The sequence below is a fragment of the Ochotona curzoniae genome, unplaced genomic scaffold, assembly GCF_017591425.1.
Source record: "Ochotona curzoniae isolate NIBS_2020 unplaced genomic scaffold, NIBS_Ocur_1.0 contig_2210, whole genome shotgun sequence".
In the NCBI taxonomy this organism is placed as follows: Eukaryota; Metazoa; Chordata; class Mammalia; order Lagomorpha; family Ochotonidae; genus Ochotona; species Ochotona curzoniae.
In genome coordinates, this window is record NW_024465369.1 from 2,121,442 (window position 1) to 2,135,981 (window position 14,540).

The window sequence follows — 14,540 nt, forward strand, 5'->3', positions numbered from 1 at the left end:
CTACCCTTCTATTTTTCATAACAGTCTTGACATTTTACAATTCCATCAACAGTAAGCATGAGTTCCAGTTTCTCCACCTGCTCACCAATACTGATTGTTTTCTATGCATTTGATAGCAGCCTTCCTAAAGGGTGTGGGGTGCTAGCACATTATGGTTTCCATTTGCATTTTCCTGGTGATTCGTGATTCTGAGCAATTTTTCTTGTGTGTGTTTAAATTTATTTTTATCTTGGCTTTATTTTCAATAGTATCTTTAAATTTCTTCTCGTTCAAGATTTGTTTAGTGTCAAGGAGAGAGAGGGAGAGATAAAAAAAGAGATCATCTTCCATTCACTCCCAAGATGAATGCGACAGCCAGGACTAGACTAGGCTAATGCCGTGAGCTTCTTCATCTGTGTTCCTACATATGTGGCAGGGTCCTAGATACTTGCTCTGTCTTCTGCTTTCCTAGACCATTAGCTGGGAACTGGCTCAGAAGTGGAGCAGCCAGGACAAGCGTTGGCACCTGCCTGGGATGCACACATTATAGGCAGCAGCTTCATCAGCTATTGCCAGCCCCAGAACCCTTAACGCTGGCTTTTCCCTTGGTTGAGGGTTGCAGAGCAGTATAGAGACTGTGTGAAGTAACAGGCTTTGGGGATCTCCATTGCAGCTTTAGAGAATCAGTGGGTGGGGAAAGTTTAGCTTCATCCAGGGCAAGGATCCAGCAGGTGGCAGAACCTGGTCCCTCTTCTGCTATTGGCTGGAAGTCTGGGGATTTTGAGACGCATGCACTGGTTGTCTTCAGAGGATGCATCTCCACAGGCACTCTGCTGCTGTTCTTTTTGTATTCTGTCCGCCGTTTGGGTGTTCAGGTGTGTGTCAGTGTGGTTGCCATTTGACAACAGACGATGCCAGGTAGAAGGGAGAACGCCTCCATTTCTGAGGCTCCCTGAAATTTTCTTATCCCGTGACTTCCCTTGTGGGATTCAGGGGTTCCTGATAGCCACAGCTTCCTTTGGAAACAGATGCTACCCCAACGTTGCAGAAGGCAGATGACCTTGGATTCCTTGGGTTTTAGCCTGCTCCAGCATCAGTCTCTTTCCATGGGATGATTAAATCATGGACTTTGAGTGTGACAGGGTTATTCCAGGGGCTCGCCATGGCCAGCGGGCAAAGCTGTGGAGCAGAGTGAGAACACCTTCTAGAAATGAAAGGCACAGGAAGTTGGGTATTTGATGGTGCTCATTAACAGGCTGCCCGCAAATTGATTTTGCAGCTAGAGTGCCTTTGTAGTTGCTGCTGCTGGACAGCTCCCAGCCTGCCTTCTCATCTCCTCCTTCCTCTCTAGGGGTGAGGGTGGAAGGCCTGGGGGCACCAGGGAGCCTTCACAAAGGCAGGTCCATTACCTGTCCCTCTCCTGCCCCCAGGACAAGGCTCCTCCTTCACTTTAATTTTCTGAAGTTTTCTTCCCTTGCACACTTGATAGAATTTATTCAGGGTCCAACTGTGCCGGTGATTGACAAGCTGGTCTCATTTCATGCCTTCCTTAGAGACTGCACATTGGGGTGGACTTCAGAGGGAACAGTGGAGGATGTGACTTTTCCACTCTTGCTGCTTCTCTAGCTGGGGGGCCAGAGCTGGGATTTGGTGGGTCCAGACTTAAAGAAAAAGGACAGAAATGCTTGGTGATAATTTGCCTTTCAAACCAGTCTCCCTACCCCTCACAATGAAGGTCGGATGTTGCTAGGAGAACTGGGGGTGGGGTGATGGAGCTGACTGTAAGATGGGCAGGGATGCCTGGGCCGATTGTCAGGGGCTGAGATTTTTGATTTCCGATCCCCTGTCTGTTGCTGAAGCGAGGCATGCTGCTTCACTGGCCTGTTGCACTCTGTTCTTGTCCCTGATTGTGTATTTCTCTTCTTGCTCAGCTGAATGCATATTGAACGCATATTCATTGATTGTCAGTATTTACCCAGCCTGTTTCCTTAGTGCCATGCTGTGCCTCATTATCTTAAAAGCATCAAATTGATGTGGGCGTGGGTATATTAATTTTACTCCAGGTTCTTGCCTCACACAAAGGCACACATTCTAAGTGCAGACATTTACATACATAGGAACCAGATTTATTTAGTAATGGAAGACAAAAGTACTTCTTCACACAGGAGTGTGGGCTGCCCCACGTGGAGAAACCACTGTCACTAGTGGGCCTGAGAAGTGCCCAAAAGTAGGGCAAGAGGAAGAATGCACTTGCGTGGTAGTTCCAGCCATGGTGCTTGGTGGAAGAGAACACTCCCTTCTCTCCAGGTGTTGCTCTTTCATGAGATAGGGGGATGGTGCCTCTCCACATGTGGGAAGCCACCTGGGGCTTCATATCTGTATTTTCATGTCATTCCCCCTGGGGTCCCAGATAAAGCAGGTACATGTGGGGAAAGAGACATTTTGATTATCAGACAAGGAGATAGCATGACATTGGTGACTTGCAGTGGCTTCTAGCTCATGCAGGCCTGTCTAGCTGCCTTACCTTTTCCCCATACACCATTGTTAAAATGGGACAGAAGGCAAGGATGCAGGTATTGGGCCAGGAAAGGATGGAGTTATTTCCCCTTGGGAGAGAAGTAGGACCCACTTTATCAAAGTTTCAAATCCATTTTTTTTCATAGTATCATGTGTATTCGTGTTAGTCTGTGGCAAAATACCTGAGACAGGCTAACTTTTCAAGAAAAGGGGTCTGTTTACAGTTCTGGATGCTGAAGTCCGAACTTCAAGCAAGAGATCATAGCTCAGAATAGGAAGCCAGGGAGGCTGAGGTCCCACACTTCTCTCTGAGAGCGGAGCCTCCAGGGACCTGGAGAACTCCCACAAGGCTCCACATCCTAGAGGCACAGCTCCACCCCAGAGGAATAACTGGCTGAAGGTTGTGGTGCCTGAACTTGAGGGAAGACTAATCCACCATCAGGATGCTGCTTTGCTCCTTGTGAGCCAGAGCAGCCTTGTTACCTCTGCAGGGAGATGGCCTCACCCCTGCCATTTGCTTTCCAAACTCTGTGATTTGTGGACAGTTACCTCACCTCTTGACTTCTCCCTTCATAAATTAGTACTTCCAAATCCGCTCGTTTGTAAAGCTGCCCCCACCCAATGTGAAGATGTTGTGAAGATGCTGTGGTTGCTATGGTAACACAGAGTAGCACCAGGCAGGGAGAAGGCACTTCATACAGAGGACTTGCACCTTGACGAGGTCTAGTGTGGCCTCATCTGAGGATCCTTATGGGCAACTGCTTCACTTAAAACATTCTGTGTGGAACCTTGGTGCCATTTTAAGTTGAGATTCCACTTCTGGTCCTCATTCACCCATCACCTTGAGTCATTTTACATCCTTTGCTGCACAAGTTCAGCTGTTTGCCTTGGCTTCTGTTCTTTCTTGACAAGCTAAAGTCGTGTGTAACTGTGGTGTACAACATGATGTCTGCAGAGTGGCTAAATCCACCTAATGAACATATGCGTGTCTAAATTGCTGTGCTTATTCACCTGTGCTGAGCGCCCTCCACCTTGACTCTTTGCTCCTGGGGTGATGCTGCATGCACATTCAGACTGGGAGCATAGCTAATGTGGATTGAGAGTCAATTTCCAAAGCCCATTAGGTGCTGTTTGTTTTAAAGAATTCAGGCATTATTCCAGTAGAACTGTTTGTGATTCTGTCCATGTGTTCTTTTTGTCCTTCCCATGCTATCTTGAATCTTCCCCTATTTTCTCACTTCATTAAGCCCTAAAACCTATTTATAGCCTTTGTTAGAGGCCAAGTGTCTCTGGCAGTTGGGGAAAATGATTGGGAGGGACATCTTCCTCTATCTTGTTAACTCAGTCCACACCTGTGCCTGCGACTTTTGTTCTGCTCTCAATCCTTACTAAAAGAGCAAGTTCCTATTTCCATTTACAACATCAGAACTTTGACAGATACCAAAAGGACTTGAAGGAGGTCCCCAGGTGAGTTGAAAACATCAAGATTCTCAGCCATTGTAGGAAATGACATTCTGCTTTTTATTTTTTTCCTCCATGGTTTCTTCGTGTGCCAGCTTCCATTGAATCATGGAATTATAAACTTTGAGCCTGATCAACCTGCAGTCTTTCCATCTAGGGGGGTTGAATCCGTGCCAGTAAAGCCCTGTGGTATTCCCTGCAGCCTCCCATGGCACACTAGCCTTTCAGAGTTGTTTGATGTGTGTTTGACACCAGCCTTGGGCTTGGAGTACAGAGACCCCTATGTCATTGTACTTACATAGGAATGAAGCTTCAGTTGCAGACCACCGGGATGAAATGTCCTCAAATTGCACTGTGTGTGGAATGTGAACCTGAAGTCCTATTTCAACCTTTCAACTCCGGTGAGCCTTGGAGACATGAGAGGTGAAGTCACTGCCCTTTCTATTACTGTTACGCCTTTCCTTTTGAAGGCAAACTAAACTTGGGCCAGTGACTTACAGTTCCTAATCATTTGCATCACTCATAAAAACAGGTGTCAGCCATTCCAAATTGTGGAAGTGAGTGGATGCTGCATTAGGCAGTCTTACGTTTCTTGAACATCAGTTTTTTCCATATCATTTTTGTGAGCCATATAACTGTTTCAGTTAAAAAAGAAAAGATACGTCCCTATGAAGTAATGACATTGAGTGTCATTGTTCAGGCATGTTAACTTAGTTGTCTACTGGCTCTTGTACCACTATCAGCTTTTACAAAATTGAAAATGAAGTCCATCATCACTGTTAAGACATTAATGAGTGATGCTGCTCTATCAGGCACCCCCATGCATACATGCACATGCACGCACTCACACGCACACTTCTTTTTAATGTGGTCCTAAAGGCAAGCAGGCACACTAGCCTTTCAGAGTTGTTATTTATGCGGAGATTTTCGGCATTACTACTGCAGTATAGTTCCTTAAATACTCAAACTGTTTAGTGATTGCTGGTAGATCTTAGAATGTTCAAAATGTTGCTTCAGTTGCCAGTTTGGACTCAGGATGTGTGTGTGTGTGTGTGTGTGTGTGTGTGTGTGTGTGTGTCCAGTCATCCTTCAAAAAGAAACACAAGGAGTAATTGCATGCCTTCCTCATCAACCTATTTCTTTCCTTTTCATGAACAAGAGGCATAAAGGTCTTTGCCTCTTCCTGTTTTCCCTGGGCAATATGTAAAACTAATATTGGCTGAGCATGCTATTAACCTTGAGTTTAAATTCAGCGTACTTAATCCCTTGATTAATGCCAAGATTAATGCCCAACAGGAAAGGTTGAAAGCTTAAATGTTTGTGAATGCGAGCATGAAATGAAATCCTAATAACCAGTACAATGATTTGGATTTATGGGCTGTGTTGGCTGCTAAAGATAACTTGAAAATGGTGTTGTGCAAACTCATTTGTCAAAGTGGGCAGCAAGGAAAGAATTGACTGTTCAGGTTGCAGGAAAAAAGCTGAATGGGGAGGAAAAGACCTAACATTTTTGGATGGGTCATAGCGGTCCTTTAAAAATATCACTGGAGTATTGCCGGAGAACAGCAACACAGACCTATAAAATGTTGAACTGTTGGAAATATGTGAAAAAGGAACTTACTATTTCTTGGCAATGAAGCAGGTAACAGATTTATGATCATGTTCTTTTCACTCTCTGAGTTAGGTGTTTATTAGGATTTTTCTCATTCACACGTATCCGTTGCTTTCACAATCTGAACTCTAAGACCTCCATGGGAAAAAGATTCTTATCAAATAATCTGTCAGGGAGGCCAACTGGGTCCTGACTTGTGTCAGCACCATCTATTCCTTACTCTAGGGGTTTCTTAATGAGGTTTCCTGTTTGTCTTGACAACTTTTCCTTTCAGACAACTACCTCTGGCTTCCACCTTCTGACAAACCAAAGGGAAAAGGATGTGACTTGCCACAACCCAAATAGCAGCTTCTTCTGATTGGTCCTTGAAATGAGTTTGGCAACCTGGGGCTTCTGCGTGGTCTTCTCCAGCATACGTTATGCGTACTGTGAAAAATGCTCTGTGAAATTTCCACTGCACATCCAAAACTCGTTAGGGATTGTCTGTGTTCCAAATTTGAATCTGCAAATTTCTAAACACATGCAAAGAAGAGTTTAGAATCCCCCATGCTGTATACTATGGGTTCTGACCCTGGTTCAGGAATTGTGAGTTCATGGCCGCCTGCTTGCTTATACCTTCCCCGCTCCATTGTTTTGAAACCAATACAAATAGCCAAACATCCATGAAGAGTCCCGTATGCAGCTTTACGAGAGAATTATAAAACCTGCAGCTACGCTCTCATAACAACTACTGGTGCCACTTCATACCAGAAAAGTAATTTAATTCCTTACTAACATAAAAAAAAAAACAGATTAGTATTTATATTTTCTAATATTGTGATGAAATACTAGCTTATAACTTAGTGTGCATTGCAATTGGGTTTTAAGGACCATAAGTGGCAATTGTTGGTGTCTCTTAAGGTTCTCCATTATTGTTTTCCTCTGTCTTATTTCCCCCCTCACAACTGTTTGTTGCACGGAAAGCTTCATGTGCCTTCATTTGTCTTACCTGTATTACTGTGTAATCCGGGCCTGGGTCCTTTGTATTTCCTATAAATTGATGTTTAGACCTGAATCTAAATGTTCAGTCAGGCTGAACATTGATTTTGCAAGGCTGCATTTCCTTGCAACTATATAGAAGGTATTTTACCAGCCTGTGATGCTACCTGTGTCTTTTTTTAGGATTTATTTCTGTGTTGGAAAGGCAGGGTGACAGACACTCTTAGATCAGCCATCCACTGATTCACTCCCCAAATGGCCACAGTAAACCAGGGCTGGGCCAAACAAAAGCCAGGAAGGTCTGACTCCCTTCAGATCTGCAAGGACCCCATCACTTAAGCCATCTTTTGTCACCTTCCCAGGAACATCAGTAGGAAGTTGGAGCTGAAGCACAGCCCTCACGTATCACAAGTCATGACTTAACCCACTGCACCGCGATGCCAGCTGCTGCTTATCTCTTGTGGTTTTTAGCTGTCCTTCATGATCAGTGCCTAGATTCATCTGATCATTAGAGATTCATTCTTAATATACAATAGTACCGTTATAATTCAACTACCTTAATTTTTTTGTTTTCCTAATTTTTCCTGTTGGTCAGCAGCATTCTTTCCCCCTGCTTATATGATCTCTGATTTTATTATCATTTTAAAGTCTTCAACAGAAGGAAACATAATTGTCATGTTTAGGCTTTTGTCGTTATTTCCTACTGGTTCTGACATCCATCCCGGCTTTGGCTGGTAGGCTTCTGTACACGTTGTATTCTGGATTCTGACCTTGGTGGATTTCAGTATTTTCCTTGCTCTCTGCTATAACAAAATATTCTAAGTTTACCTTATCTAGTTCCCGCCTCAGTCTTGGAATTAGCCATGTGTATGCAAGAGCCACCTGCTTCTCAGCAGAGACTTATGCTTTGGGACCTTCCAGTGCTAGAGGATTCACTGCTGTTGAGTTTTTCTGGGTGAATGGTTACAAGAAGCGTATGTTGTTCCTTCTTGAGGTTGTATTTCGTGAGAGGGGAAGACTTAATCCCTGACTAGATTAAGTCCATGGGGAAAGGCATGAGGGAACATAAAATGGAGAACCACTAATGAAAACGATGATCGTATTGGTTTGCAAGAGAGTGATCAAGAAAGGCCTGCTCCCAAGAAGATAAGAGGATGAAAGTAAGAGGGGTATACAACTAACAGAGGTATTTGGCAGGCATTGGGAACACCTAGGTTCAAGGGCCATAGGGCTAGCATTAATATTCAAGTTTAACAACAAGTCCAAGAAAAGTAGAAGCTGAGTGTTTTGGTCATTTTGTTCTCACTTATAGTGGTAATCAGGCATTATTTATTGAATTAACAATTCTCTTCAAAGTGCTTGTAAACCTAGCTAGTGATTTTGTTGTTGTCCTGAGTGGATAAGTTCTTCCAAGTTACTATTTTTCACATCTTGGAAAGAGATGTCATTGTAAAATCTGTGACATTAAAATCTGATAGACAGTCTGGTAGAGACACAAAACAGGTATCTCGAGCATTTATTAACAATTTCCTGGAACCCTCGAAATGTTGCATCTGAGTTTGAGTGTAGATTAATGAGACTGCTAGAATGGAATGAGCCAATTATATTAGAAGGCAACGTTTTCTTGCCTATCATTTATTCTTATTGCCACAGACCATTACGTACCCAGGTTTACATTCCTGGCACAAGCACTCCTTGAATCCAGGAGAAAAGATAGTCCTGATCCCTGGGCTGAAATTACCTTCTAAAATGGGCTGACTTGAGCTGTCACAGTGTCCTCTGTGTGGGTGCGGGCCTGATGGGAGCTGGTCTTGCCAATGTGCAGGGACAAGTGTGCCAAGTGCCAACTGGTATGAGAAGCACCTCAATGCTGTCTGTGCAGCTGCCGACTGAACAATTCATTTGCTGCCTCTCCCATATAAAGGGAAAATTGACTTTTCTCTTTGTGCAGCAGTTTGGGATGCATTTTTAGAACTCTGTGTCACGTACTCATTAGTGGCCTCTGGTTTTATGGCATGTTGAAAACTTACCTGCAACCTGCTTTTAAGTCCTGTCCCTTCCCTAAAAGCCTGAGAAGAATTCTTGCAGAGGACACCAGCCCTTGGCTGTTTCTTACACTCAGCTGGTCTCTCCCCTGGTGTTAATAATACTCCTGACGATGCTGATGGGTCGGTGGGGGGAGGGTGGCAATACAGATGACAATTATTCCCCTGCCTCCATTCATCATATCATTTCCCGTAGTTTCTGTTCCCTGTGACCTGAAAATATTAAATGGAAGGTTCTAGAAATATACAGTTTATACATGTTAATAAGTAACTTTTAATAGCTTATTTTAAAATTGCTTTTGGTTATTATGTCATTCTCTTGCGGTGCCTACTTTATGAGCAAACTGTATCTTTGGTAAATAGTTGTTGGGCTTGTTCTAATGCTTTAAGTATCTTAGGAAGCAAATGTCATTATGAAATTTGTGACATGAAAATCTGGTAGATACTCAGGTTGAGACACAAAGCAGGTGTCTTGTACCAGTTTAATTGTATGCTTTATTATATTTGAGAATATGATGATTGGATTAGCCCATTAGAATAGAAAGAGCCAGTTTTACTAACTTTCTTGTCTGTCTGCTGTTTTCACTGCCACATGGTGAAGTAGATCCTCCTGGGAACAATCAGGGTTGTCTGCTGAGGAAACACCTAGGATCTGATGGTCTTTCTGGATCCCACCACTGACCTGTGGGGCTTGCAGCTTTGTTGAGTTTTTACTCAAATTTGTCAAGGAGCAACCTGCTCCACCTGATGGGTGTGTTGTAAGGAAGGTTTTGATGAAAGCAGTGTCACTCACAGGGCTACCTGGAACACTAAGTCATATTTTTTATAGAGTCATCACTCACCAGGCATTCATGGAGGACCGACTGGGTGCCAGACGTGTTCTTGGAGCTGCATGGAGTGATGAGCAGGAGAGACAGAGTTTCTGTCCTCCAGAAACTTAGATCAAATCTGGAGTAGTGAGGCAGTGCATCCAATACTTTCTGTCAGCCCTGAGCCACAGGAATGATAAGGTGGAGCTGGGGTGTAGCATGACCAGACCAGGAAGTGAGAGAGAAGGCTTGTCTGTGGGGGAACTGGGAGTGTAGTGTGGAAGGAAGCAAGGGAATAAGATGTAGGTCACTTTGGATGGAACAGAGTCACAGGAACAGCAACGCAGATGTCCTGAGATGTAGATCTAGCTCGGATCTATCAATGGCAGAAGACAGGGCACCCAGTGAAATCTGAACTTCCAGGTCAACACTTAAAAAAAAAGACATATGACAGACACCACACAGGGAAGACTGATACTGAAACAAAAAATATCTGCAACTAAATTTTAACAATATCTTTATTTTGTTTCTGTCAACTTGGCAGTCCTGCTAAGGTGGGAATAGGCTATGAGCCTGACATGTGTTTGGGTGTGCAAAGGGGCAGTAGGTAAGGGTGGGAGTCAGATTCTGCAGGATCCAAGTATTAGTTACAGGCTACACCCCGAGAGCTTTGAGTCCCCTCGAGAGTTTGAGGATGCAAGGAAGTGATCCCGTTTCAGCTTTAAAACAGTTGCTACAGAGAATGAACTTTAGGAGCAAGAGATGGAAACAGACTATGGTTACCAGTGCCATTAACCTTTTATTAGAGTACTGCCCCAAAATATGAACACAGTAAATCATTTTATCTGTAAGAGTTAGGGAATGATACCCTAGTATTGAACATTGAACATTGAGCTGTGTTTCTTTAACTGTGGGAGTCAGATGTTTGGAGTGCATGCTTTAGTGAGTAGTCATCGAGCACACCTCTGGGGCTGGACAGTGTCAGTCCTTAACCTTGTCCTCTTCTGCTCCTGTGTCTTACTCTGCTGCGATAGCCTAGCCCAGAATGTTATTTGAAAGACCAAGTGGGGCCCGGCGGCGTGGCCTAGTGGCTAAAGTCCTCACTTTCAACGCCCTGAGATCCCATATGGGGGCCGGTTCTAATCCCGGCAGCTCCACTTCCCATCCAGCTCCCTGCTTGTGGCCTGGCAAAGCAGTCGAGGATGACCCAAAGCTTTGGGACCCTGCACCCATGTGGGAGACCCAGAGGAAGTTCCTGGATCCTGACTTCGGACCAGCATAGCATCGGACGTTGTGCTCACTTGGGGAGTGAATCATCGGACGGAAGATCTTCCTCTCTGTCTCTCCTCCTCTCTGTATATCTGACTTTGTAATAAATAAATAAATAAATCTTAAAAAAAAAAAGAAAAAAAGACCAAGTGAAGCCCTGAGTGTAAAGGGCCTGTCACCCTGTTGGCTACCACCACATCCACATCATATCTTTTGTTCATGCTTTGTCTTCCTCACCTGGCCAAACTTAATAGCCAAGTCATGTACCATTTCCATGCATAGACATCATTTACTATTTCCTTTTGAAACCTGAGAAAGTGGAATGCACATGGGGGTTAGTATGTGTCGGGGAAGGTGCTTAAAACAATTTCTGTAGCATGCTGCATTTAGTAAATAACTATTGGATGAGCCATTGGTGTAACTGGTGCATGTGTGTACGTGTATTTAGTGTAACAAATGAATGTGAATTACACAGAGCTCATCTAATAAGATAACGTGAAATGCCCTTTCTGATGATATACCAGAATTGCTGTGGTCCCCCAGTCCAACCTCACCACTTCGTTCATGAGAAACTCTGAAAGCCACACAGTTGAGGTTGCTCACCTCGTTACTAAAAGAGGTGGTTGATGCAGAGGGAGTGCTCTTTTTCACCCAGCACCTCTCCCTTCGCTCACCCAGCCCAGCCTCTGGCTGGCTGTGATGTGTCCTGGTCGGGGTAACCAAAGGATACAGCTGTCGCTTGGACTGCTGCTCGCTAGTGGAGCTCCCCCAATCAGCTCCCCTTCAGCTCTGCTCTCCTGCCATGCAACAGGATGGTAGCTGCAGTATTAGCTTTTCTTGAGTACAGTGAAATACCTGGAGGAGGGAACTTCATAAAGTGGACAAGTTTGTGTAACTCAAAGCTGTGGAGCTTCAATGCTGAGGTCCCGTGGTTCTCGAGTTCTGATGGATGACTGTGGTGCATGTGTGAGAAAATCACGTGGCGAGCCAAGAATTAGGACACATGTGCCTGTCTGTAGCCTTAATGAAGTCTGGAGGGTTTAATGGTAGGGCCCTACCCTAATAACTTAACCTTCAGACCACAACCAGAAGGCCTCACCTCCAAAACTTGTAATTGAATGAAGTTCGTACCCTCTTGGCAACATTAACCTGTCTTTGGAGACTAACCTTTAACATCCAAACAAATATCCAAAGCATAACCATGGCTTAGACACCTTTGAAGGTAAAGTGATCTAATGCCTGCAAGTTTTTACGGATTTATTTTTAGAGAGCATGAAGTATTATAAGCCTGCAGTAAATAATTTTATGTTTATGTGATATGACTGATTTCAAAGACATTCAAGTAATAGTCATTGTAAAACAAACTGCAGAGACAGGCATGACAGTGAGGAGAGGGGGATTAAACTGCTTGGGAGGTTTACAACCTGTAACTGGAGTGTGGATTGGAACATGTGGATTTGAGTCCTGTCTCTGCTTCTGACCTGGCTGCCTTAGGTGGCAGCAGAAGAAAGCTCAAGCATTTCAAGTACTTGGGCACCTGCTTCCCCCCCCCCCCACCTCATGAAAGGTCCAAATGGAGTTCCTTAAACCTGCCTCAGCCCTGATTGTTAGTCATTTGGGTAGCAACCCAACACATGCAAACTTGATTCCTGTGTTGGTCTCTGCCACTCTGCCTTTAAAATCCATTTTAAAAAAAAGTAATTGAAGGGCCTAGCATAACAGCGTAGTGGTTAAAGTCCTCACCTTGAACGTGCCAGAATCCCTTATGGGCACCAGTTCTAGTCCCGGCGGCCCTGCTCCCCATTCAGCTCCCTACCTGTGGCCTGGGAGAGCAGTCGAGGTCAGCCCAAAACTTTGGTACCCTGCACCCGGAAGAAGCTCCTGACTCTTGGCTCCTGGCTTCAGATTGGCTCAGCTCCACTGTTGCGGCCGCTTGAGAAATGAACCATTAGACAGAAGATCTTCCTCTCTGTCTCTCCTCCTCTCTATATATCTGCCTTTTCAATAAAAATAAATAAATATTTTTAAAAAAGTAATTGAAAACTTGAAACATTCGGATTAAAAGAACATGGAAAGCAGCCTGATACCATTACTGACAAATGACCTCGGGCTTCCCATACACATGTTTTCCATTTAGTTCCAATGGCACTTAGCACCTGCAAAACCCAACTTGAAATCCTGTGTGTCAGCACTTCTGTAAAATAACACGTTGCATGCCATTCAAGAAGAAAGCCCTAGCAGAGATGATCCTCCTTTGAAAAAATTGGAACCCTACTGCACAATTAGCCCATTGCATACCTAACTCCTCCATGAATTGCTTGGGTCTCTTGTCCCTTTTTGCAAAAAAAAAAAAAAGAAAAAAGAAAAAAGAAAAAAAAATGATACTTATTCTTTTACCCTTTACATTGTAAGGGTTGGTACCTATGTGTAATGTCTTTTTCCTGAAATGTGATAAAGTGTCTATCGCCTTGACTTTGAAAATAATTTTGACCTAGTTAGGCCATTTAGAATTTCAGAGAATGCCTTGATTCACAATGCTCATGATTAACCGATAGCACTTTTTCTGTTCCAGAAAGGTTAAATCACTGGGGAGAGCAGAGTCAAAAACCAAATGGTTTTATTTTCTATATCCTTGTTGGCGAAAAATGATGTATAGGATTTCTCTGTGGAATATGCATTAATGTTCCAAAGTTCTAGCCTGGCTGCTCCTGCTGTATTTCTGCTGCCTCTTCATTTTGTAGCCTGAGGCTGGCTCGCTGAAAAGATGAGTTCATGTCTGAGGAATTGTGCCTTCAATCGGAGATTATTGCAGTAATGATGCTGCACCTCGATCGATTGCTAAGTGCAAGTTGCCATGAACTTGTACACTTCTCAATTCTCGGCCTTATTGTGGTGAAGTTACTGTACTTTTAGGCTGTTACTGTACTTTTAGGTCCCTTCCCTGGCAGATGACTGGAGACAGAGCATGCCCAGGCCAGAGGAGGAGAGATGGGAGTAGATAGTTAAATGGGGGACTCTCTTGTGCTACCTCCAGAAAAGGAGCTACTCAGAACAATTACGTGATGGAAAACTAATAAGGATAAATCTGTCATAATGCAAAAAAAATTTTTTGAAACCTATGCATAGTTTTATTTTTCCATAATATATCCTTTTCCATTAATTTGTAAAGACTTTGTGATGGCATGAATTTGCATTTTTTTCACTCAAATTGACACATCTTTTAATTACCATGAACTTTGCCAGATGATTCCAGGTTAGCCAGGTGGTGGGCTCACTCTGAGGGCTTATTTATTCGCTGCATAATGTACCAGTGCAAGGAGTTTGTGCAAAAGCCTTGAACGAATCAGACTGGAATCACCGAGTTTAAGGGGTTGAGTTACGAGCTGAGAGCCAGATTCTCCCTTAGTGTTATTAGTGATGCTTCTAGGAAAATGCTCATCTGAGGCTACTTGCTTCCATACTCCAAGTGCTAGCTGATGGCCAGGTCTGGTCATCCTCTGAGGGTTTCAGAAAGAAAGGCTTTGTTTTTGTCTGCCCTCCAGTCCCCCACCCCTAGGGGTAATTGGTTTACATACAATTGAATTATCCTGTTAACCAGTTATCCTATCATTCTGTACCAAAACAACCTCCCGCACCGCCCTCTCCTTCTGTGTTAAGTTATCCATAATTGATTTTTCTGCTGTGGTGCATGCATGGGTAACTCTGAAATTTCTTGCTAAAAGCTCAATTGGACTGGCTCTATTTTCCATATTTACAAGGAGGCCCTTGGAGCCTTGCAAAGTGGTAGCCAGCAATTAGGAGTCAGAAGATAAACGAAGATAAATGAAAATAAACGCTCAGCTTCGGAGAATTACAGTCCTGAGGAATCCC

The 14,540-nt window shown here is 43.8% G+C and overlaps 1 protein-coding gene across 4 annotated transcripts in view; it reads left to right on the top strand.

The window, feature by feature from the left end:
- Positions 1 to 14,540, top strand: part of MGAT5 (alpha-1,6-mannosylglycoprotein 6-beta-N-acetylglucosaminyltransferase) — a 331,427-nt gene that overhangs the window by 206,557 nt on the left and 110,330 nt on the right. The window lies entirely within an intron of this gene.